The sequence below is a fragment of the Parasteatoda tepidariorum genome, chromosome 2, assembly GCF_982258835.1.
Source record: "Parasteatoda tepidariorum strain Cologne lab strain chromosome 2, Ptep-v5.0, whole genome shotgun sequence".
NCBI lineage: Eukaryota > Metazoa > Arthropoda > Arachnida > Araneae > Theridiidae > Parasteatoda > Parasteatoda tepidariorum.
This window is the reverse complement of record NC_141756.1, coordinates 122,103,096-122,128,823: the sequence shown is the minus strand read 5'-3', so window position 1 is coordinate 122,128,823 and position 25,728 is coordinate 122,103,096. Positions and strand designations below refer to the sequence as shown.

The 25,728-nt window shown below is 31.7% G+C and overlaps 1 long non-coding RNA gene across 1 annotated transcript; it reads right to left on the bottom strand.

Annotated features, from left to right (window-relative positions):
* Nucleotides 1-7,917: 7,917 nt before the first annotated feature.
* Nucleotides 7,918-11,539, bottom strand: LOC147816131 (uncharacterized). The gene is made up of 2 exons (XR_015431063.1): nt 11,419-11,539; nt 7,918-8,103 (listed from the first exon to the last, which is right to left on the bottom strand). It is a non-coding gene; the product is annotated as an uncharacterized LOC147816131 (long non-coding RNA).
* Nucleotides 11,540-25,728: the final 14,189 nt, after the last annotated feature.

The window sequence follows — 25,728 nt, the reverse complement described above, 5'->3', positions numbered from 1 at the left end:
GGTAGCGCATCGCGCTCCCGAGCCGCAGATCCTGGGTTCGATCCTAGGGCCGGGCAAGGTTGACTCAGCCTTTCATCCATTTACAGTGGGTCGATAAAATGAGTACCAAGCATGCTTGGGAACTGGTTCACTTTACTTTGTCTGTTTTACGTTTAATCACGACAGAATAATTTGTATTAAATTATGTAGGAGGTCGCACTTTCAAAGTAACATAGTCAAATTTATTACTTTTTTGTATTTAATTCATTTTACGATAAAAATTTTCTTAGTATTATTTATTGAAGTTTAAATGTAAAACAAAAATAGCTTTTATTTTACTAATTAAAATCCTCCTTAAATTCTTTCATAGCTGTTTTAGCATTATTTTTTTGTATTTTTCTAAAATCTGTTTGAAGTCTTTAATGTAATAACGTGGCGTTTGAATCTTCACCTAAAGGTATTTTCCCCCTTTATTTTTTCAAATAAAAGCTTTCTTTTCTTTACGATAACAACAAACGCACAAATGTTTTCGAATTCCATGCTATAAGCACCGCTGCAATTTGTATTAAAATACATTTAACAGACATGTCATTGCCGGACAAAAAAATTATCTTACATTTTTTTCGCTCAATGCGCAAATATTTTTGCTCCTTTTTTTGTATATAGAAGAGAAATAAAAGACTTATTTTTATGCACGAAAGTAACACGCATGAAACTTAAAAAAAAGTGTTATTTAAAACAAAAACAATAATTTAATATTTTTTTTCAAATCAACGCATAAAAGAATATATGCATTGAAGGAAAGATTCTTTTTCTCAATTCGCGAGTCGTCATCGTATACGAAAAGTAATAAATAAATAACAATATGTATTAATAACGAAATCACACGAATCGGACGCGTCACAAAAGGGTTCATCAACTGTATATTTAGAGATTCTCGTTTGCAATAAATATTTTTAAAATATCGAGAATTAAAAAAAAAAAAAAAGGAAAATAAGTAATGATAACTACTGTAAAATTAACTGAAATAAACATAGAATTATCGCGTCAAAGAGTGAATCAGTTGCATGATACAAATTTCCTTTATCATAATAATAACCGGATTTTAAAAAAAAAAAAACATAAGAAAATCAACAGCGATAACTGCCAAAATAAAAAATAAACCGATCAAAACACGGCATGGATTTAGCTCAAATTGAATGAGTCAAAAAGTGATGACTAGTTATTATCTAGATTACTCAGTCAGGGTGCGGCTAAATCTTTCAACAAAAAATAAGCACCTTTTAAGTACTTTTTAAGCACTTATATATTAAAACATTTTTAAGCACTATAAACATTAATAAAATGCAAATTAATTTTCAAAGACTTTACATGATCATGATAAAAAAAAAACTAGTTTCTGACAAAGAACTCTTTTTATTGATTTCATTAGCCTACATAAAAAGATCGAGAGATTTTCTCATTTCGATTTCAGAGGGTGGAAAATAAAGCCTGAAATTGAGAATATCTTGCAAAATGTAACTGAGTTGCAAAATGTAACTGAGTTATAGTGCGATAATAATTCCCACTGAATCGAGCTCAGTATATGCACATGTTAACACCGAAAGCATTTCATCAAACATATAAAATGATTGGCGCAAAGGTAAGTCAAAATGCATTGTGTTTGAAGGATTTGTTAAAAAGTTCATTAGAACAATGTGAAAATCACGCTTTAGCATAATATGTGGCGAAAATAGACGTGGTAAAGAAAATAATCTCATTTTCGAAAAGGAAAAAATTAAAAACTTTTTAAAAACACCCAAAAAAAAGGAACCTTTAAGGACTTTTAAAAAACGAAAATAAGCTCTTTTTAAAAATGTTACTCTCTCTGCCAGTAGTTCATTAATTCCAAATGAAGTTATCATGGATTTCCCTCCCCAGAACTCGAAGTTTGGTCACCACAGGTGGCCAGCCAACCCGCGGAGCGGGTTTTCGACTTTTCGCGCCACTGCGTAAGTTTACATCCTACAGACCTACTAAGCCCATCTGTCGAGGCTTCTAAAAGGGAAATGGTTAGTACACACAAAATTACAATTTAAGAAAAAACCAATTACAAACAAAATTACAAAAGTTCATCCAAAGTTGAGTTTTACTCTAACAAATCAGCATAAAAAGTCGTTATTGTGCGTGAATGAAAACTTAGCAAGACATTAAAATTGCCCTTTTGTTTTTCTTCTTAAGAACATTTTGCGTAACGAAATTTAAATTTTAGATTAATGAAACTCCGAACAAATTTGTCGGAATACAAATTATTAATTTATGGAAATCGACATGCCATCACAATTTAGATCCTCTGCAGAGTGGATGGCACCCCCGCTTCGGTAGCCCGACGACCTGCACGCAAAGTCGAGCACTTTACAGTAGAACAGTTTAACGAGGACCAATACCGCACAACCTCGATCCCTACCTAGACTAATCCAGGTGGTCACCCACCCGCACAGTGACTGCAGCCAGTGATGCCTAACTTCGGTGACCTGCTGGGAACCGTGTCTTAACGATCAGTCCCCTGCGGGACAATTGGCGGAAGAATCACATGCCTGATTTAATTTTTAGAAAGGCATTCATTTTTGTAGCTTTTTAAGATTTTTGCTAAAGTTTAAAATAAAAGTTTCGCTTATAATCAAATTAAATATGTAATAAAGCCATCCAATATATGCGCTGTTGCAATATGTAAAAACTGTTACTAAAAAACTCAAGGAAAATAAATTAGTCATTGTGTTCTGAAACAGGAATCGTTATCAAAACTTATGAAAGAGAAAAGTAAAAGGGAAGATCCATTTAATTCTAGAGCATCTCACATTTACCCACAATGCTAAAATTAAATTTCTAAAACTTACTTGCCAAGAAAATAGTCACAAAAGAAAAGAAAAATACATTAGATCGTAGCATAAATTCCTCGATACAGTTTTTTTTCCATAAAACAAAGACAAAAAAAATTCAGTCATAATTCAAAATTTTTTTAATACTTTTATTAAGTTGTTTTTTTCTATTCTAATTCCATATGAATAATCAATGTGCCACAGCGAATGATGAATGAAATCCCTTTGAGTTGCTTGTAATTATATAAGTACTACTATTTTTATTTGATAGTTATTTAATATAAGGTGGTTTTAATTTTCAATGCTAAATTTTTTGAAAATACATTCTTAATATCAATTTCACCAACTGAACAATTATTTAATTATTGTAATATTTTTCTCATGCCTCACAATTTGTACGATATGTAGCATAATTTTCTTTTAAATATGTTTCTATTTGCTTCAACGTACAATGCTTAATTTGTATTATGGAATGAATGCTTAATAACACCAATGCCAAATGCCTAATTTGAGTACTGAAAAGAAATTTTATTTTAAAATAAGTTTTGAGAATTATAAATCAACAGCCTACTCATACATTTCCTCTGTCCATTGTAAAGAATGACATTGGTTTAAGCAAAAGTAAGAAATAATATATAAATGATATCATTATTTTAACTAAATGTTATATTATACTAAAATTTCTACGAAGTAAAAGTTAAAGCAAAATAATTGTATGATTTTTACATGATTTTGTCTCAAAATTTTTCGAATGTACTGATTTTTCATGAATATGAATTTTAATAATATTTAAATTATACAAATAGTTTTTTTTTAACTAAAACAGGGTTCCCACTCTATAATGAGATTGAAATTCAAGGACTTTTCAAGGACCTCAACAAAATTTTCAAGGACCTTAATCTAAGACCAATTTTAAAAATTATTCTCTTCTATTTTACTAGAAGCAACAATGCTTGTTGTGGCAATAATTAATTTCAAATATAATACCTAAATGCTTTTCCTATATAGAGAGAAGAGAGTATATGTATTATGGACTAAAATTTATATTTTTTTAAAAACCACCCTACTGGTTTTAGATATTAATTCACAAAATCATTTTCAGCACAATCTATAACTAATGGTAATGAGGTGTTAATGGTGAAATCCTTTAACCCTGTGTATTTCCATGTGAAGGCTGCATGAAAGACAGAGCTAAATCTTAGGTATTCCATATTCCATGACTATTCCATAACCCCCTCCTCTCCTCTATTAAACATCGTTTCTGAAATTATTCATCCATAATTTACACAGCCTTCTCTAAATGTTATGCAGCAACAATTCTTTCTGAAAATAAAAATTAGAAGGAACATATCCCATTTTCACCATGTTTAAAAGCATTATTCGTTATGTGTAATCCACAACTGCCAATGAATATGACCTGGTGGGAATATTTCTCTCTAAATTCACACTGAAGCTTCTAATAGAATTTCCAATTGACATAGGGTCCATCCATGGATAATTGAAGTAATTTAGAGAGCTTTTAACCATCATCCATGCATTTGTAAAAAGAGGACAGAAATATTTTCTGCAGTTCCATGACCCATAAATTGGGAGGTAAGATACTTAGTGCAAATTTTATTATCAATTCCTTACCATAATGTCCATTTTAGATTGTAGAGACTGATTTAACGTCTCATCAAAGAGTACAGTGTAGCAATCAACATTCTTCAGCTCATTTATAAGAATCCCTTTGAAGTATAGTGCCAATCCAAAGGAGCCCAAATAGGCTCACTTTGTGGCACTAGAAAAAAAATTGTCTCGCTATACAGCTATCAGCAAACATTTTGGAGAACAATTTACTAATCCCTTCACAGGAGTTACATGAATAATTACTAGTGATGCACTTCTGACTCCAGAGAATTTCAGCATCAAGCACATTCCTTTTGACCAGATAAGAAGACAATGTTACCTCGGCCACTAAAGCTTCTGTTTCACTTGGGGCACACGATGTTGAAGGAGTATTTACACCAGATGAATTAGATGATGATGTCTTTGGAAAAAGAGAACTCGGGGCATGAGACTGCTTTTTTGTTTTACCTTTCTTTCTTGTGTGATTTCAGAGCAGATTCTTCCATTTTTGCGATATCGATCTCCTTCATGCATAATCGGCACTTGGCTCTGAACTTCTTTTCGGGCATCGATAAAATCCATTCTTTATAAGCTTGATTATTCATCCATTGGGGATTAAAATAGCACTTCCCAGGCATAACTAGTCTAAACTACATAACACAAATACGAAGCCGTGCCTTTGCGAATACGCTTTACAATAAAGTTTTGAAATGACGCAAACGTAAGGACAAGTGCGGATGGTAAAACGGCAAATTTATTGAAAACTACAAGGTACATATTGTTACGAAATTCGAGAGTATTCCAGTTTCGTTAAGCATATGCGAGAGAAGATGAAGTGGAGTCTCGCCCCGAACGCATTGATTGTCTGCTGTGCTCCGCGCGCTTAGCAGACACCAAGACGCTAGGCCCGGTTAGAAACGGTGGCGTTAAAAACCACGTGAGAGAGCTCGGGAACAAAACAGAAAGAACGAGAAAGATCCGCGGGTGTTTTATAAAAAGGGCCGCCGGCAGGATTGGACAAATTCAAGGACCTATCAAGTTTTTCAAGGACCTAAGACGTTTTTCAAGCACTTTCAAGGACCTAAATTTAGCAAAAAAAATTTCAAGGACTTTGGGAACCCTGTAAAAGTTCTACCCAGATACTATTCATATTTATCTTAACAAAATAACATTAATAAAAACCAAAATATGATATTGTATTTAAATAATTTACAGCAGCTTTCAAGGAGTTCCAACAAATCGAAAATACAGCAATGAAATACCTATCAAACGTGTGGGGTAACTGATAGGAGAAATTTCCTCCAAAAGAGACACATAACAACCTTGTAAGTCTAATAACCTTGATTTCAGTTTATTTTTTAAATCTTTTGTCATTTTATGTGGGATCTGTGTAAAACAAGATATTTAACAGAACCTGAAAGTATAAATAAATGATATTAATTATTTAAAAACGATTTTTAAAGCTTTACAGTGTTCCCTTTATTTTTGAACAGGCTGTACCAATGTGCTGATTAAATATTATTTGGAAAACATAATAGTATTTTCATAACATTCCTTATCTATTTATGAAAAGGAAGAAAAATAAAGATTAGCAGATAATTGACAAAAGAGGATTTTTGATCTAATAGGATGTTTATTGAATTTGTTATTCATCTACCACATTAATTTGCCATGTATTCTCCATATTAGTTTTACACACACTCAATTACAGCTTTAGACACAGCAGAATGATCTCTTTGTCGAAACAGCCTTTTTCTAAACACAAAAAAATAATAATATTTTTTTTAAATATATAAAATAGTTTTATAATATACTAAATAGTTATAGTTTTAAAAAATTTTTAAATGTTTTTTTTTGTACTTACAACATTAGTAAAATAATAAAAACAGTATGCATTCCGATGCCATTTTACATAGGATTGATTTAAAACGAGATATTTAACAAAACCATTTTAAAAGCCTTACATTGTTCGCTTTCTTTTAGAACATGCTGCACCTATGTACTGATTAAATATTATTTAGCAAACACAATTGTATTTTCATAACATTCATTATTTATTTGTGAAAAGGAAGAAAAATAAAGATGATTAGATCATCGACAAAAATGATGATTTTTAAGAAAGGAGTCTAATAAGATGTTTATTTATTTTGTTATTTATTTAACACATTCAATTACAGCTTTAAATTGTCCCTTTGTGGAAACAACATTTTTCTAAACACAGCTTTTTTTAATATATAAGATAGTTTTATAATATATAAAATAGTTTTAAATATATAAAACAGTTTTAAATACATAAAACAGTTTAATATATTTAATTTATTATATTTAATTATTTTATAAAAGTTTTTTTAAAAGTTTTTTAAAAAAAAAATAGTTTTAAAAATAATTTTTTTTTGTACTTACAACATTCCTAAAATAATAAAAACAGCAAGCATTCCAAGCTTATATAGCAGAAAACCTTAACATTAACTTATACATATTTAAAACTTAAGCAGTGACTAGATTACTGAAACAAAATGAATGATTAATGATCACAGCAAATTGAACAATAATCAAATTAACAAAATACATTAACATAATAGATAAACAAGTCAAATCAAAAAACTTTTTTTTAAACCCTAAAATTAGAAAATTTGTAATATTAGCAAAAAATATACTTATAGTCAAAATCAGACCAAAAAAAAAGATAAAGAAATAACAGTGGTTTACTCATCGAAATCAACAAAATAGTATAAAATAAAAACAATTATATAACAGTAGGATAAATAAAATATAAAATTACTAACAGTATTAATCGGTAATAAGTATAATCAGTATAAAATTACAGATATAACAGTAAGATAAATAAAATATATAATAAAAAAAAAAACTTAAGATTATGAATATAAAATGGTATTTCTTTGATATGAAAAATCTAGAGGAAGTATGTTTATCAGAGTGCGTAGCCAGATTTTTTAACAAAACATAAACAACTTTTAAATACTTTTTAAGCACTCAAAATATGTTTGTAATTCCTTTCCAAAAAATAAAATCATAATTAGAATCTATGCAGTAATAAAAAATGAAAAATTCTACTGCTTAAAGTTCTCAATTTATAAACATAAAATCAATAAAATTCAAAAACATTTTCAAAAACCGTACATAATCATGATAAAATAATTATTTTCTGATAAATATTACAGAGAAAATTGCATTGCAAAAAATCATGCATTTTTTGTAATTTAGAATGACAATCGACATAGCAAAGGAACAAATTTCTATTTAAAAGATAGAAAATTAAGCACTTTTTACAAACCCCGAATTAAATAAGCACCTTTAAGGACTATTAAAAAAACGTATATCAAAATTAAGTATCTTTAGGCACTTTTTAAAAACGCTATGCGTCCTTTGTGTGAACATCAACTTTGGAAAATAGAGCAAAAACTATTTTTTTAATGTTTTAGCAGCACAGCATATTATTAAAACCAATAACCTTATTTTCAAATTCACCCTTCTTTAACTAAGTTCTTCAACTCGTACGAAGTTATTATAAAATTTAACAAGTGTAGTTAAAAGTTGATTTGTCCTTGAATCACAACTACAGCATTGCCACTGATAAGGACTCTGTCATCAACAAGCTTCATATTTAGGTCACCACCCCGAGCAGAACACTGTCGAGCTATAGAAAAAAAAACATTTAAGTGAATCTTCTTGATAACTTTGTTATGTCAAAAAAAATTGCTTTCTTAGCATTTTCATAGATTAAAACATAGATAAGGGAAAAATCCATTACATTTTACAGAATAATATAAATTTAATGATAATTGCTGCACTAAATATTTTACACGTAGAGAATTTTAAGAATTTTTATAGTCAAAGTAGTAAAAAATAACTGCAATAATTTCCAAATATGATTGACATTAAATGAGCTTGAAATATTATGTAACATGTTTACTCAAAATTTTAAATAAACAATTCCTCAAAGATAGTTAAAAGATTTTTTTTTATTTAATTTAAAAAGAGAGTTCTAAATAAAAAAATAAACTGAACATTTTATAACAAAAAAACTGATTTCTATAAATGAGGTTCGCTTCATTATGTATTAGTAATACTCATTTAAATATCCAAGCAATAATCTGTACAAAAATTCTATTTCAGTATGAATTTTCTTATGAAACTTACTAAATTTTACGGATTTTTTTCTAAAATATACAAAATCCAGGACGATTTTAATTAAACCAGTAGAAACTGGCAAAATCCAGTAGAGTAGGCAGCTATGCATTATATATCCATCTAATGTTAATTTGAATTTTTACATCGAAGAGCTTCTTCTAAAACCTTGTTATCTTGAATTTCTTTCGAAATAAAAAATGAATTTTTTCGTACAAATCACAAGATAAATTTATTAGCAAACCAATTATTTTCTATTTACTGCATAATTACCTTTGTCTTACAGTTAAAAATAAAATTATGATAGTTGTAGTTAATTTACGTCGCACTAGAGCTGCACAATGGGCTATTCGCGACGGTCAGGGAAACATCCCTGAGGATGATCCGAAGGCATGCCATCACAATTTTGATCCTCTGCAGAGGGGATGGCACCCCCGCTTCGGTAGCCCGACGACCTGCTAAGCACTTTACGGTAGAACAGTTTAACGAGGACCAATAACGCACACTCTCGGTCCCTACGCAGACTGATCCAAGTGGTGACCCACCCGCACACTGACCGCAGCTTTGACTTTGGTTATCTGCTGGGAACCGTGTCTTAACGATCAGTCCTCTGCGGGACAATAAAATTATGATTGTTGTATTCTTACTTATGGTCAACTATCATTACATACATATTTTATGGTAGTTATTCTTCTGTTTCGTGACTGTGCTTTTTAAAGTACAATCTTAGAATATATTTTTCTACTTTTTAGAACATATTTAGTTTTGAATTTGTTATCTCGAAAATCTTTTACTGGCCATTCACATCGAGAGTATACTGCATATATATTTTACGCTAAAAAAATTTGATTTACAGTTAAAAAAAATAATGTAAATACTTGCGAACAACTGCTAACCCTACAAGGTTTGTACCACGTCAAGAAAAGACAAATTCTTGACATCAAAACAAATTTTCATGACCTAATTTTCACAAAAATTTGCTTAAATTTTTATAATAGAAATTATTCAATATGCGTAAATGTTATTGAAAGTATTTTACATTCATGTTATTATTAAAGTATAAAAAACAGTAGACATTTTTCGATCTATCATCAACCAAATGTACTGATATTTTATTAGGTGAAATGCTTTTCTGAAGCATTACACATTATTCAAGTAGACATATGAAATAATACTGTGTTAATTATTATTTTTTCAAATATAATTATTTTTTTATGCAAATTGATATTCCGCACAAGAATAATTCGGCATTAAAAATTCAAGTAAGTTCAAAAATATATTATGTAACAATTTTAAATTATGTTAAAAAAAATACTTTCTCATAATAAAAATATGTCATGCAAAGATATAAATATGTCATGTAATTACATTATGTACTAGTAATATTTATTTAAATATTCAAGCAAGCAATAAATTGTGTAAAAATACTACTTAGAGATTTATTTATTTTTAGAAAACGTAATAAATTTTAGGGAATTTTGTTAAATGTACAAAAACCAGGAGAATGTTTATTTAACCAGAAGACCAGGAGAGACAGGCGAAATTCAGTAGTCAACTGGTAAATCCAGTATTGTTGGTAGCTATGTATAATGTTGTGACTTTGGTCAAAAAAATCATGATTTTTCGGGATCTTTATCAAATTCATGACTTATCTGATTTACGAGACAGGGGTAGCTGCGGTACAGGTACTACCAATGCTATAATATAATGTCACAGAAAACTAAAAAAAAAATTATTTTTGAAATGCGTAGAATAACTTTATGCATCTAGAAATAAAATTAAAAAAAAATCACCTATATAAATATCTCAATTTGGAAATTTTTGTGGCTTACATTGATTTTTCTGTAGCACAGCAATATTGTAATTCATCATGATTACTTTTTCTGGAGAATAAATATTAATTTTAAAACTAATTCTACATTTAGTTACGAACACCGGGAATGATAATAATGCCCTCCGTGGAAAAATTTCGTCCGTTGCTTGGCAAATTTTGATATTTATTTCACTTTTAGAAGTCTCAAATAAAACTAGAATTCATGGGTGTCATTGACAGGAGACAGACTATGGGTATATGCGCCAAAACTAGATATATTTCAAAGCATGTCACAAAACAAAATATAATATTTCATGGAGAAAAAAAAACATTTCAGTAAAATTGGAGAACATCTTCCTTCTCCAAAAATATCAACACATGCATTGAATAGAATGTTCCGATATAAAATTAATTCAAAAGCCGTATGAAAAAAAAAACTTATTGTAGGGGTGCCTAATTTTTTTGAATGAAGGGCCATTTGTACAGCAGGTAGATCAGCGAAGGCCCGCACACATATTTAGTCCTGTTAGTGGCAAATATGATGATTTTTATGTAAACATTATGAAGCACTAAATATTTTTTCAGTAAACTTAATAACATATTTGCAGAAAATTAAATAATTTTGATTATTTGAATTTATTGAAAACTAAAAAAAAAAAAAACTTTTTCTATTTTTCACGTTAATTAATTTATCACACACACACACACACATATATATATATATATATATATATATATATATATATATGGTGATATAAATTCTAACCAAAAAAAAGCTTTAAGAAAGTGCAAAAAATATATGCATTTTATAGAGTAATATAGATTTGAATTAAATATTTTAATTAAAGGAAATTCATAATGTTTAAACGAAAGTTAAATTGAAAGAATTTTTTTTAAATTGAGTTCAGAAGCTCCCGCGGTCCACACATCACCAGTCAGAGTGCCGTAGGTTGTGCATCCTTATAATTAGGCTAAAAATAAAAGAATTCAAAATAAAAACATTTTACATACCATAAAAAGAATTCTGTTGAAGAGTTTTAGACCAATATGGTGCAAGCACTGAATGAGCCGAGCCTGAAAAATAATTTAATTTTAATAAAAAGTCAAAACATATGACTAAAACATGAAAATATGATTTAAATTTTTTTTATTTTTAACAAAAAGAAGTAGAGTTAAAGAATTCAAATTAATTTGATCTCGAGACAACACTGTTTCCAATTACAAAATGAAAAAAGGTAAAAATTTTTAACATTCAAAGTTACTGTCAATAATTTAAGATTAACAAAAAGATATCTTTAATTGAAAAAATCACAACCAGGGCTCAAAATTAATGATGGTTCGTGATCCCTAAAATTTGAATCAGACCATCATAAAATAAATAATCCATGGCCTCCTTGACCAGCAATCAATGTTAACAAATGGCTGTTTTGGTTCAATCCATGATTTTTAGTCACAAAATAGCAGATTTTTTTCATAATTGAGAATGAAGCTCCAATTGACGATTCCATATTATACTATAATCCTTGTCCATAATCTATTCTCCACTTATTTTGTATTCATAATCTATTATCCATTTATTCTCCATATTCTATGCTTTTATATTCTCTGCATTTATAACATTTCATTTTAAAATTCCAGCTATTAACTAGAAATAAAAATTCAAAAAGAGACAAAAGACCATTGAAAATGTGTATGAATTAATACTTGTTTGTTGTACTAGTGACGAAATTTTCTTAATTTCTAACCATGATTACAATAAAGTATCAATCAAAACAAGTTAGAACTGGAGCCAACTCTAGAACAACAGATTTTTCAATTATAAAGTGAATAAAAGTAAAAATGATTAAAATTCAAAGAGAAAATAAACTTTAAGGTTAGTAAAAAGTTATTTACAAAACTAAATTCATGCATCTTTTTTAAAAGAAAACTAATTTTAATTTGCTTTTGAGTTAATATTATTTTTCTAGCAACATCATTTAAATAATAAAACATAACAAAGATGCAGAAAAGAAGTATGTATTCATATTTCACAAAAAAATACCTCATTAAATTTTTAGAAAGCCGTGATGGATCAGTAGATAGAGTGCTCGACTTCCAATGAAGTGAGCTAGGTTCAAATCCTAGCAACGGGTGGTCGATACGAATTTCGCATCCAGCTTGCACCAACCACAATGCTGACGTGAAATATCCTCAGTGGCTGATGGATCATGTGTTAGATACCCTTGCCGTCAGGCTAACTGTGGGAGGTTTTTCTCTCAATGTAAAGGACATACTGGCTATTTCTATCAAAAAAGTCTCCACGAAGGCAAATTTCTTCTAATATTTGATGCAAGAGTTCCCTTGTCATCTGGATTAGGTTCAAAATTACAAGGTTACAGAGTTGAACATTAGTTGTTGTAAATTGGGTCGGCTGTTCAACGATGGTTATAAAAATTAATTTTTAGCAAAAAAATATGACACTTAAATTTATGATGAAAAGATAAATTCTCTTATAAAAGATCAAGCAATTATTACAAAATTAAAAAACAAAATTAAATATTACTATGTTTTGAATAGGCCTCAGATCTTTCACTTCAAAAACAAGTCTCTTTAATCTCTCTACGCCCAAAACTGTTATAAAAATCACTCATTTCCAAACATTGTATCATATGTTTCTCTAGATAGATTCCTATGCTTCCAGCTTGATCACAACAAGTATTAAACAAAGTTTTCCTCTTTGCTGGTTTGTGGTTTCAAATCAATATACTGATAAATACAAAATACAGGAAACACAAAGGCACCCAGTACTTATCAGCTGTATATTTTTAACAATTACACTTGTACTATTTTAAAAATAAAATTTGGAAAAATCAGCAATACCAACAGCAGGCTAAGCTTAAACAGCATTGCATACTGACACAAAAACGAAACAAATAAAGGACATAAAAAAATGTTAATAGCCTCAGTAATGAGCGCTACTCATTTTATAATAAATCCATGTCGTAACAGAGACAATAATATCTATTACAAAATTAAAAATAATGTCGATTTGAAAACAGAAATAATGGCCCTCAGCAGCAAAAGTTTGCAGAATATTTAATAATTTACACTATTAGTATTTTAGTTGGACCAGGTATTATATTACAGGGTAAAAGTGTACTCTACCAGAGGAAATAATTATAGGTCAATAAGGGGGTACACAGCGTGACCCTAAAGTTTACTACGTATGCCAATGTGAAATAAAGTGTTCTGAGAAGCTTAAAATGACGAAAAAAGACTTCTAAAATGCTTTAAAAATTCAAAGCCATCTTTCAATGGTTAACTAACGCAAGGCGCGATATCAGACCTTAATATTGACCTATAATATTTTAGTTGGACCAGGAATTATATTGCAGGGTAATAGTGTACCCTACCACGGGAAATAATTATAGGACTATTAGGGGATACACAATGAGTTCCTGTATTTTACTATGTGTGCGTATCTAAAATAAGTGTTCGAAAGAGCTTAAAAAGAGGAAATTCGAATTCTTAAACCCTTTAAAGATAGGAAGCGCGAAGTGCCTCTTCACTGTTAACCCGATTTCGGACCTTAATATTTACCTATAATATTTAAGTTGGACCACATACTATATTACAGGGTAATAGTGTACCCTACCACGGGAAAAAATTATAGGTGAATTATGGGGTACACTCTGTATATTTTAAATAGTGCATTAAAACAAGGAAATTCGAAGACACTTTTCAATGTTAACTAATGGCACGGTAACGGACCTTAATATTGACCTATAATGCTTTAATTGGACCAGGTATTATATTACAGGGTAATAGTGTACCCTACCACAGGAAATAATTATACGTGTATTAGGGGGTACACTATGTATATTTTAAATAGTGCATTAAAACAAGGTAATTCGAAGACACTTTTCAATGCTAACAAACGGCACGATATCTGAACTTAAAATTGACTTAATTCACTATTGCTCAAAACGAGGAAATTCCGTTCTAAAACCCTTTAAATATAGGAAGGTCGAAGTCACTTTCCAATGTTAACGTAAAACCGGATTTCGGTCCTTAATATTGACCCATAATATTTAAATTGGACCACATATTATATTACAGGGTAATAGTGTACCCTACCACAGGAAATAATTATAGGTCAATTAGGGGGTACACAGCGTGACCCTAAACTTTACTATGTATGCCTATGTGAAATTAAGTGTTTTGAGAAGCTTAAAATGATGAAATAAGACTTCTAAAATGCTTTAAAAATTCAAACACATCTTTCAATGGTTAACTAACGCAAGGCGCGATATCAGACCTTAATATGGACCTAAAATATTTCAGTTGGAGCAGGAATTATATTACAGGGTAATAGTGTACCCAAAAACGGGAAATAATTATAGGTCAATCAGGGGGTACACAATGAGTTCCTGTATTTCACTACGTGTGCGTATCTAAAATAAGTGTTCGAAAGAGCTTAAAATGAGAAAATTCGAATTCCAAAACCCGTTAAAGATAGGAAGCGCTAAGTTCCTCTTCACTGTTAGCCCGATTTCGGACCTTAATATTGACCTATAATATTTAAGTTGGACCACATATTATATTACAGGGTAATAGTGTACCTACCACGGGAAATAATTATAGGTCGTCTTGCGTTAGTTAACCATTGAAAGATGTCTTTGAATTTTTAAAGCATTTTAGAAGTCATATTTCATCATTTTAAGCTTCTCAGAACACTTTATTTCACATAGGCATACATAGTAAACTTTAGGGTCACGTTGTGTACCCCCTAATTGACCTATAACTATTTCCTGAGGTAGGGTACACAATTACCCTGTAATATAATACCTGGTACATCTTAAATATTATAGGTCAATATTAAGGTCCGATACCGTGCCGTTAGTTAACATTGAAAAGTGTCTTCGAATTTCCTTGTTTTAATGCACTATTTAAATTATACATAGTGTACCCCCTAATTCACCTATAATTATTTTCCGGGGTAGGGTACACTATTACCCTGTAATATAATATGTGGTCCAACTTAAATATTATAGTTCAATATTAAGGTCCGAAATCGGGCTAACAGTGAAGAGGGACTTCGCGCTTCCACTCTTTAAAGGGTTTTAGAAGTCTTATTTCTTCATTTTAAGCTTCTCAGAACACTTTATTTCACATAGGCATACATAGTAAACTTTAGGGTCACGCTGTGTACCCCCAAATTGACCTATTATTATTTCCTGTGGTAGAGAACACTATTACACTGTAATATAATATGTGGTCCAACTTAATTATTATAGGTCAATATTAAGATCCGAAATCGGGCTAACAGTGAAGAGGGACTTCACGCTTCCAATCTTTAAAGGGTTTTAGAAGGCGAATTTCCTCATTTTAAGCTCTTCCGAACACTTATTTTAGATACGCACACATAGTAAAATACAGGAACTCATTGTGTACCCCCTAATTGACCTATAATTATTTCCCGTTTTAGGGTGCACTATTACCCTGTAATATAATACCTGGTCCAACTAAAATATTATAGGTCAGTATTAAGGTCTGATATAGCGCCTTGCGTTAGTTAACCATTGAAAGATGATTTTGAATTTTTAAAGCCTTTTAGAAGTCTTATTTCTTCATTTTAAGCTTCTCAGAACACTTTATTTCACATAGGCATTCATAGTAAACTTTAGGGTCACGGTCTGTACCCCCTAATTGACCTATAACTATTTCCTGTGGAAGGGTACACTATTACCCTGTAATATATAACATGGTCCAATTTAAAAATTATAGGTCAATATTAAGGTCCGATACCGTGCCGTTAGTTAACATTGAAAAGTGTCTTCGAATTTCCTTGTTTTAATGCACTATTTAAAATATACATAGTGTACCCCCTAATTCACCTATAATTATTTCCTGTGGTAGGGTACACTATTACCCTGTAATATAATACCTGGTCCAATTAAAATATTATAGGTCAATATTAAGGTCCCTTACCGTGCCGTTAGTTAACATTGAGAAGTGTCTTCGAAATTCCTTGTTTTAATGCACTATTTAAAATATACATAGTGCACCCCCTAATTGACCTATAATTATTTCCCGTGGTAGGGTACACTAATTCCCTGTAATATAATATGTGGTTAAACTTAAATACTGTAGGTCAATATTAAGGTCCGAAATCGGGCTAACAGTGAAGAAGGACTTCGCGCTTAATATCTTTAAAGGGTTTTAGAAGGCGAATTTCCTCATTTTAAGCGCTTCCGAACACCTTTTTTAGATACGCACACATAGTAAAATACAGGAAATCATTGTGGACTACTTAATTGACCTATAATTATTTCCCGTGGTAGGGTACATTATTACCCTGAAATATAATACCTTGTTCAACTAAAATATTATAGGTCAATATTAAGGTCCGATACCGTGCCGTTAGTAACATATAAAAATTTCTTTGAATTTTTAAAGCTTTTTAGAAGGCTTATTTCTTCATTTTAAGCTTCTCAGAACACTTTATTTGACATAGGCATACATAGTAAACTTTAGGGTCACGCTGTGTACCCCCTAATTGACCAATAATTATTTCCCGTGGTAGGGTACACTATTACCCTGTAATATAATTCCTGGTCCAATTAAAATATTATATGTCAATATTAAGGTCCGATACCGTGCCGTTAGTTATCATTGAAAAGTGTCTTTGAATTTTTAAAGCTTTTTAGAAGGCTTATTTAAACGGCTTTGTTAACGGTACGGTATCGGACCTTAATATTGACCTATAATATTTTAGTTGGACCATGTATTATTTTACAGGGTAATAGTGTACCTTTCCACGGGAAATAATTATAGGTCAATTAAGGGGTACACAATGAGTTCCTGTATTTTACTATGGGTGCGTATCTAAAATAAGTGTTCGGAAGAGCTTGAAATGAGGAAATTCGCCTTCTAAATCCCTTTAAAGATAAGAAGCGTGAAGTTAGAAGCGTGAAATCGGGCTTCGCTGTTAGCCCGATTTCGGACCTTAATATTGACCTATAGTGTTTAAGTTTATCCACATATTATATTACAGGGTAATAGTGTACCCTACCACAGGAAATAATTATAGGTCAATTAGGGGGTACACTATGTATATTTTAAATAGTGCATTAAAACAAGGAAATTCGAAGACACTTTTCAATGTTAACTAACGGCACGGTATCGGACCTTAATATTGTCCTATAATATTTTAATTGGACCAGGTATTATATTAAAGGGTAATAGTGTACCCTACCACAGGAAATAATTATAGGTGATTTAGGGGGTACACTATGTATATTTTAAAAAGTGCATTAAAACAAGGTAATTCGAAGACACTTTTCAATGCTAACAAACGGCTCGATATCTGACCTTAAAATTGACATAATTCACTATTGCTCAAAACGAGGAAATTCGCCTTCTAAAACCCTTTAAAGATAGGAAGCGCGAAGTCCCTCTTCACTGTTAGCCCGATTTCGGACCTTAATATTGACCTGTAATATTTAAGTTGGACCACATATTATATTACAGGGTAATAGTGTACCCTACCACAGGAAATAATTATAGGTCAATTAGGGGGTACACAGCGTGACCTTAAAGTTTTCTATGTATGCCTGTGTGAAATAAAGTGTTCTGAGAAGCTTAAAATGAAGAAATAAGACTTCTAAAATGCTTTAAAAATTCAAAGATATCTTTCAATGGTTAACTAACTCAAGGCGCGATATCAGACCTTAATATTGACCCATAATATTAAAATTGGTCCAGGTATTATATTTCAGGGTAATAGTGTACCCTGCCACAGGAAATAATTACAGGTCAATTAGGGGGTACACTATGTATATTTTAAATAGAGCATTAAATCAAGGAAATTCGGAGACACTTTTCAATGTTAACTAACGGCACGGTATTGGACCTTAATATTGACCTATAATGTTTTAATTGGACCAGGTATTATATTATAGGGTAATAGTGTACCCTACCACAGGAAATAATTATATGTGAATTAGGGGGAACGCTATGTATATTTTAAATAGTGCATTAAAACAAGGAAATTCGAAGACACTTTTCAATGCTAACTAACGCCACGGTATCGGATCTTAATATTGGCCTATAATATTTTAGTTGGTCCAAGTATTATATTACAGGGTAATAGTGTACACTTCTACAGGAAATAATTATAGGTCGATTAGGGGGCACACAGCGTGACCCTAAAGTTTACTATGTAAGCCTATATGAAATAAAGTGTTCTGAGAAGCTTAAAATGAAGAAATAAGACTTCTAAAATGCTTTAAAAATTCAAAGACATCTTTCAATGGTTAACTAACGCAAGGCGCGATATCAGACCTTAATATTGACCTATAATATTTTAGTTGGACCAGGTATTATATTACAGGGTAATAGTGTACCCTACCACGGGAAATAATTATATGTCAATTAGAGGGAACACAATGAGTTCCTGTATTTTACTATGTGTGCGTATCTAAAATAAGTGTTCGGAAGAGCTTAAAATGAGGAAATTCGATTTCTAAAACCCTTTAAAGATAGGAAGCGCGAAGTCCCTCTTCACTGTTAGCCCGATTTTGGACCTTAATATTGACCTATAATATTTTAATTGCTCCAGGTATTATATTGCAGGGTAATAGTGTACACTTCTACAGGAAATAATTATAGGTCAATTAGGGGGCACACAGCGTGACCCTTAAGTTTACTTAGTATGCCTATGTGAAATAAAGTGTTCTGAGAAGCTTAAAATGAAGAAATAAGACTTCTAAAATGCTTTAAAAATTCAAAGACATCTTTCAATGGTTAACTAACGCAAGGCGCGATATCAGACCTTAATATTGACCTATAATATTTTAGTTGGACCAGGTATTATATTACAGGGTAATAGTGTACCCTACCACGGGAAATAATTATATGTCAATTAGAGGGAACACAATGAGTTCCTGTATTTTACTATGTGTGCGTATCTAAAATAAGTGTTCGGAAGAGCTTAAAATGAGGAAATTCGCCTTCTAAAACCCTTTAAAGATAGGAAGCGCGAAGTCCCTCTTCACTGTTAGCCCGATTTCGGACCTTAATATTGACCTATAATATTTTTATTGGACCAGGTATTATATTGCAGGGTAATAGTGTACACTTCTACAGGAAATAATTATAGGTAAATTAGGGGGCACACAGCGTGACCCTAAAGTTTACTATGTATGCCTATGTGAAATAAAGTGTTCTGAGAAGCTTAAAATGAAGAAATAAGACTTCTAAAATGCTTTAAAAATTCAAAGACATCTTTCAATGGTTAACTAACGCAAGGCGCGATATCAGACCTTAATATTGACCTATAATATTTTAGTTGGACCAGGTATTATATTACAGGGTAATAGTGCACCCTACCACGGGAAATAATTATATGTCAATTAGAGGGAACACAATGAGTTCCTGTATTTTACTATGTGTGCGTATCTAAAATAAGTGTTCGGAAGAGCTTAAAATGAGGAAATTCGCCTTCTAAAACCCTTTAAAGATAGGAAGCGCGAAGTCCCTCTTCACTGTTAGCCCGATTTTGGACCTTAATATTGACCTATAATATTTTAATTGCTCCAGGTATTATATTGCAGGGTAATAGTGTACACTTCTACAGGAAATAATTATAGGTCAATTAGGGGGCACACAGCGTGACCCTTAAGTTTACTTAGTATGCCTATGTGAAATAAAGTGTTCTGAGAAGCTTAAAATGAAGAAATAAGACTTCTAAAATGCTTTAAAAATTCAAAGACATCTTTCAATGGTTAACTAACGCAAGGCGCGATATCAGACCTTAATATTGACCTATAATATTTTAGTTGGACCAGGTATTATATTACAGGGTAATAGTGTATCCTACCACGGGAAATAATTATATGTCAATTAGAGGGAACACAATGAGTTCCTGTATTTTACTATGTGTGCGTATCTAAAATAAGTGTTCGGAAGAGCTTAAAATGAGGAAATTCGCCTTCTAAAACCCTTTACAGATAGGAAGCGCGAAGTCCCTCTTCACTGTTTGCCCGATTTCGGACCTTAATATTGACCTATAATATTTTAATTGGACCAGGTATTATATTGCAGGGTAATAGTGTACACTTCTACAGGAAATAATTATAGGTAAATTAGGGGGCACACAGCGTGACCCTAAAGTTTACTATGTAAGCCTATGTGAAATAAAGTGTTCTGAGAAGCTTAAAATGAAGAAATAAGACTTCTAAAATGCTTTAAAAATTCAAAGACATCTTTCAATGGTTAACTAACGCAAGGCGCGATATCAGACCTTAATATTGACCTATAATATTTTAGTTGGACCAGGTATTATATTACAGGGTAATAGTGCACCCTACCACGGGAAATAATTATATGTCAATTAGAGGGAACACAATGAGTTCCTGTATTTTACTATGTGTGCGTATCTAAAATAAGTGTTCGGAAGAGCTTAAAATGAGGAAATTCGCCTTCTAAAACCCTTTAAAGATAGGAAGCGCGAAGTCCCTCTTCACTGTTTGCCCGATTTCGGACCTTAATATTGACCTATAATATTTTAATTGGACCAGGTATTATATTGCAGGGTAATAGTGTACACTTCTACAGGAAATAATTATATTTAAATTAGGGGGCACACAGCGTGACCCTAAAGTTTACTATGTATGCCTATGAGAAATAAAGTGTTCTGAGAAGCTTAAAATGAAGAAATAAGACTTCTAAAATGCTTTAAAAATTCAAAGACATCTTTCAATGGTTAACTAACGCAAGGCGCGATATCAGACCTTAATATTGAATTATAATATTTTAGTTGGAAAAGGTATTATATTAAAGGGTAATAGTGTACCCTACCACGGGAAATAATTATATGTCAATTAGAGGGAACACAATGAGTTCCTGTATTTTACTATGTGTGCGTATCTAAAATAAGTGTTCGGTCGAACTTAAAATGAGGAAATTCGAATTCTAAAACCCTTTAAAGATAGGAAGCGCGAAGTCCCTCTTCACTGTTAGCCCGATTTCGGACCATAATATTGACCTATAATATTTTAATTGGACCAGGTATTATATTGCAGGGTAATAGTGTACCCTACCACAGGAAATAATTATAGGTGAATTAGGGGGTACACTATGTATATTTTATATAGTGCATTAAAACAAGGAAATTCGAAGACACTTTTCAATGTTAACTAACGCCACGGTATCGGATCTTAATATTGGCCTATAATATTTTAGTTGGTCCAAGTATTATATTACAGGGTAATAGTGTACACTTCTACAGGAAATAATTATAGGTCGATTAGGGGGCACACAGCGTGACCCTAAAGTTTACTATGTAAGCCTATGTGAAATAAAGTGTTCTGAGAAGCTTAAAATGAAGAAATAAGACTTCTAAAATGCTTTAAAAATTCAAAGACATCTTTCAATGGTTAACTAACGCAAGGCGCGATATCAGACCTTAATATTGACCCATAATATTTTAGTTGGACCAGGTATTATATTACAGGGTAATAGTGTACCCTACCACGGGAAATAATTATATGTCAATTAGAGGGAACACAATGAGTTCCTGTATTTTACTATGTGTGCGTATCTAAAATAAGTGTTCGAAAGAGCTTAAAATGAGGATATTCGATTTCTAAAACCCTTTAAAGATAGGAAGCGCGAAGTCCCTCTTCACTGTTAGCCCGATTTCGGACCTTAATATTGACCTGTAATATTTTAATTGGACCAGGTATTATATTGCAGGGTAATAGTGTACACTTCTACAGGAAATAATTTTAGGTCAATTAGGGGGCACACAGCGTGACCCTAAAGTTTACTTAGTATGCCTATGTGAAATAAAGTGTTCTGAGAAGCTTAAAATGAAGAAATAAGACTTCTAAAATGCTTTAAAAATTCAAAGACATCTTTCAATGGTTAACTAACGCAAGGCGCGATATCAGACCTTAATATTGACCTATAATATTTTAGTTGGACCAGGTATTATATTACAGGGTAATAGTGTACCCTACCACGGGAAATAATTATATGTCAATTAGAGGGAACACAATGAGTTCCTGTATTTTACTATGTGTGCGTATCTAAAATAAGTGTTCGGAAGAGCTTAAAATGAGGAAATTCACCTTCTAAAACCCTTTAAAGATAGGAAGCGCGAAGTCCCTCTTCACTGTTAGCCCGATTTCGGACCTTAATATTGACCTATAATATTTAAATTTTACCAGGTATTATATTGCAGGGTAATAGTGTACACTTCTACAGGAAATAATTATAGGTAAATTAGGGGGCACACAGCGTGACCCTAAAGTTCACTATGTATGCCTATGTGAAATAAAGTGTTCTGAGAAGCTTAAAATGAAGAAATAAGACTTCTAAAATGCTTTAAAAATTCAAAGACATCTTTCAATGGTTAACTAACGCAAGGCGCGATATCAGACCTTAATATTGACCTATAATATTTTAGTTGGACCAGGTATTATATTACAGGGTAATAGTGAACCCTACCACGGGAAATAATTATATGTCAATTAGAGGGAACACAATGAGTTCCTGTATTTTACTATGTGTGCGTATCTAAAATAAGTGTTCGGAAGAGCTTAAAATGAGGAAATTCGCCTTCTAAAGCCCTTTAAAGATAGGAAGTGCGAAGTCCCTCTTCACTGTTAGCCCGATTTCGGACCTTAATATTGACCTATAATATTTTAATTGGACCAGGTATTATATTGCAGGGTAATAGTGTACCCTACCACACGAAAATAATTATAGGTGAATTAGGGGGTACACTATGTATATTTTAAATAGTGCATTAAAACAAGGAAATTCGAAGACACTTTTCAATGCTAACAAACGGCACGATATCTGACCTTAAAAATGACTTAATTCACTATTGCTCAAAACGAGGAAATTCGCCTTCTAAAACCCTTTAAAGATAGGAAGCGCGGAGTCACTTTTCAATGTTAACGTAAAGATCGATTTCAGATCTTAATATTGAGCCATAATATTTAAATTGGACCACATATTATATTACAGGGTGATAGTGTACCCTACCTCAGGAAATAATTATAGGTGAATTAGGGGGTACACTATGTATATTTTAAATAGTGCATTAAAACAAGGAAATTCGAAGACACTTTTCAATGCTAACAAACGCCACGGTATCGGATCTTAATATTGGCCTATAATATTTTAGTTGGACCAGGTATTATATTACAGGGTAATAGTGTACCCTACCACGGGAAATAATTATATGTCAATTAGAGGGAACACAATGAGTTCCTGTATTTTACTATGTGTGCGTATCTAAAATAAGTGTTCGGAAGAGCTTAAAATGAGGAAATTCGCCTTCTAAAACCCTTTAAATATAGTTAGCGCGAAGTCCCTCTTCACTGTTAGCCCGATTTCGGACCTTAATATTGACCTATAATATTTTAATTGGACCAGGTATTATATTGCAGGGTAATAGTGTACCCTACCACAGGAAATAATTATAGGTGAATTAGGGGGTACACTATGTATATTTTAAATAGTGCATTAAAACAAGGAAATTCGAAGACACTTTTCAATGTTAACTAACGCCACGGTATCGGATCTTAATATTGGCCTATAATATTTTAGTTGGTCCAGGAATTATATTACAGGGTAATAGTGTAAACTTCTACAGGAAATAATTATAGGTCGATTAGGGGGCACACAGCGTGACCCTAAAGTTTACTATGTAAGCCTATGTGAAATAAAGTGTTCTGAGAAGCTTAAAATGAAGAAATAAGACTTCTAAAATGCTTTAAAAATTCAAAGACATCTTTCAATGGTTAACTAACGCAAGGCGCGATATGAGACCTTAATATTGACCTATAATATTTTAGTTGGACCAGGTATTATATTACAGGGTAATAGTGTACCCTACCACGGGAAATAATTATATGTCAATTAGAGAGAACACAATGAGTTCCTGTATTTCACTATGTGTGCGTATCTAAAATAAGTGTTCGGAAGAGCTTAAAATGAGGAAATTCGATTTCTAAAACCCTTTAAAGATAGGAAGCGCGAAGTCCCTCTTCTCTGTTAGCCCGATTTCGGACCTTAATATTGACCTATAATATTTTAATTGGACCAGGTATTATATTGCAGGGTAATAGTGTACACTTCTACAGGAAATAATTATAGGTCAATTAGGGGGCACACAGCGTGACCCTAAAGTTTACTTAGTATGCCTATGTGAAATAAAGTGTTCTGAGAAGCTTAAAATGAAGAAATAAGACTTCTAAAATGCTTTAAAAATTCAAAGACATCTTTCAATGGTTAACTAACGAGAGGCGCGATATCAGACCTTAATATTGACCTATAATATTTTAGTTGGAAAAGGTATTATATTACAGGGTAATAGTGTACCCTACCACGGGAAATAATTATATGTCAATTTGAGGGAACACAATGAGTTCCTGTATTTTACTATGTGTGCGTATCTAAAATAAGTGTTCGGAAGAGCTTAAATTGAGGAAATTCGCCTTCTAAAACCTTTTAAAGATAGGAAGCGCGAAGTCCCTCTTCACTGTTAGCCCGATTTCGGACCTTAATATTGACCTATAATATTTTAATTGGACAAGGTATTATATTGCAGGGTAATAGTGTACCCTACCACAGGAAATAATTATAGGTGAATTAGGGGGTACACTATGTATATTTTAAATAGTGCATTAAAACAAGGAAATTCGAAGACACTTTTCAATGTTAACTAACGCCACGGTATCGGATCTTAATATTGGCCTATAATATTTTAGTTGGTCCAGGTATTATATTACAGGGTAATAGTGTACACTTCTACAGGAAATAATTATAGGTCAATTAGGGGGCCAACAGCGTGACCGTAAAGTTTACTATGTATGCCTATGTGAAATAAAGTGTTCTGAGAATCTTAAAATGAAGAAATAAGACTTCAAAAATGCTTTAAAAATTCAAAGACATCTTTCAATGGTTAACTAGCGCAAGACGCGATATCAGACCTTAATATTGACCTATAATATTTTAGTTGGACTAGGTATTATATTACAGGGTAATAGTGTACCCTACCACGGGAAATAATTATATGTCAATTAGTGGGAACACAATGAGTTCCTGTATTTTACTATGTGTGCGTATCTAAAATAAGTGTTCGGAAGAACTTAAAATGAGGAAATTCGCCTTCTAAAACCCTTTAAAGATAGGAAGCGCGAAGTTCCTCTTCACTGTTAGCCCGATTTCGGACCTTATTATTCACCTATAATATTTTAATTGGACCATGTATTATATTGCAGGGTAATAGTGTACACTTATACAGGAAATAATTATAGGTCA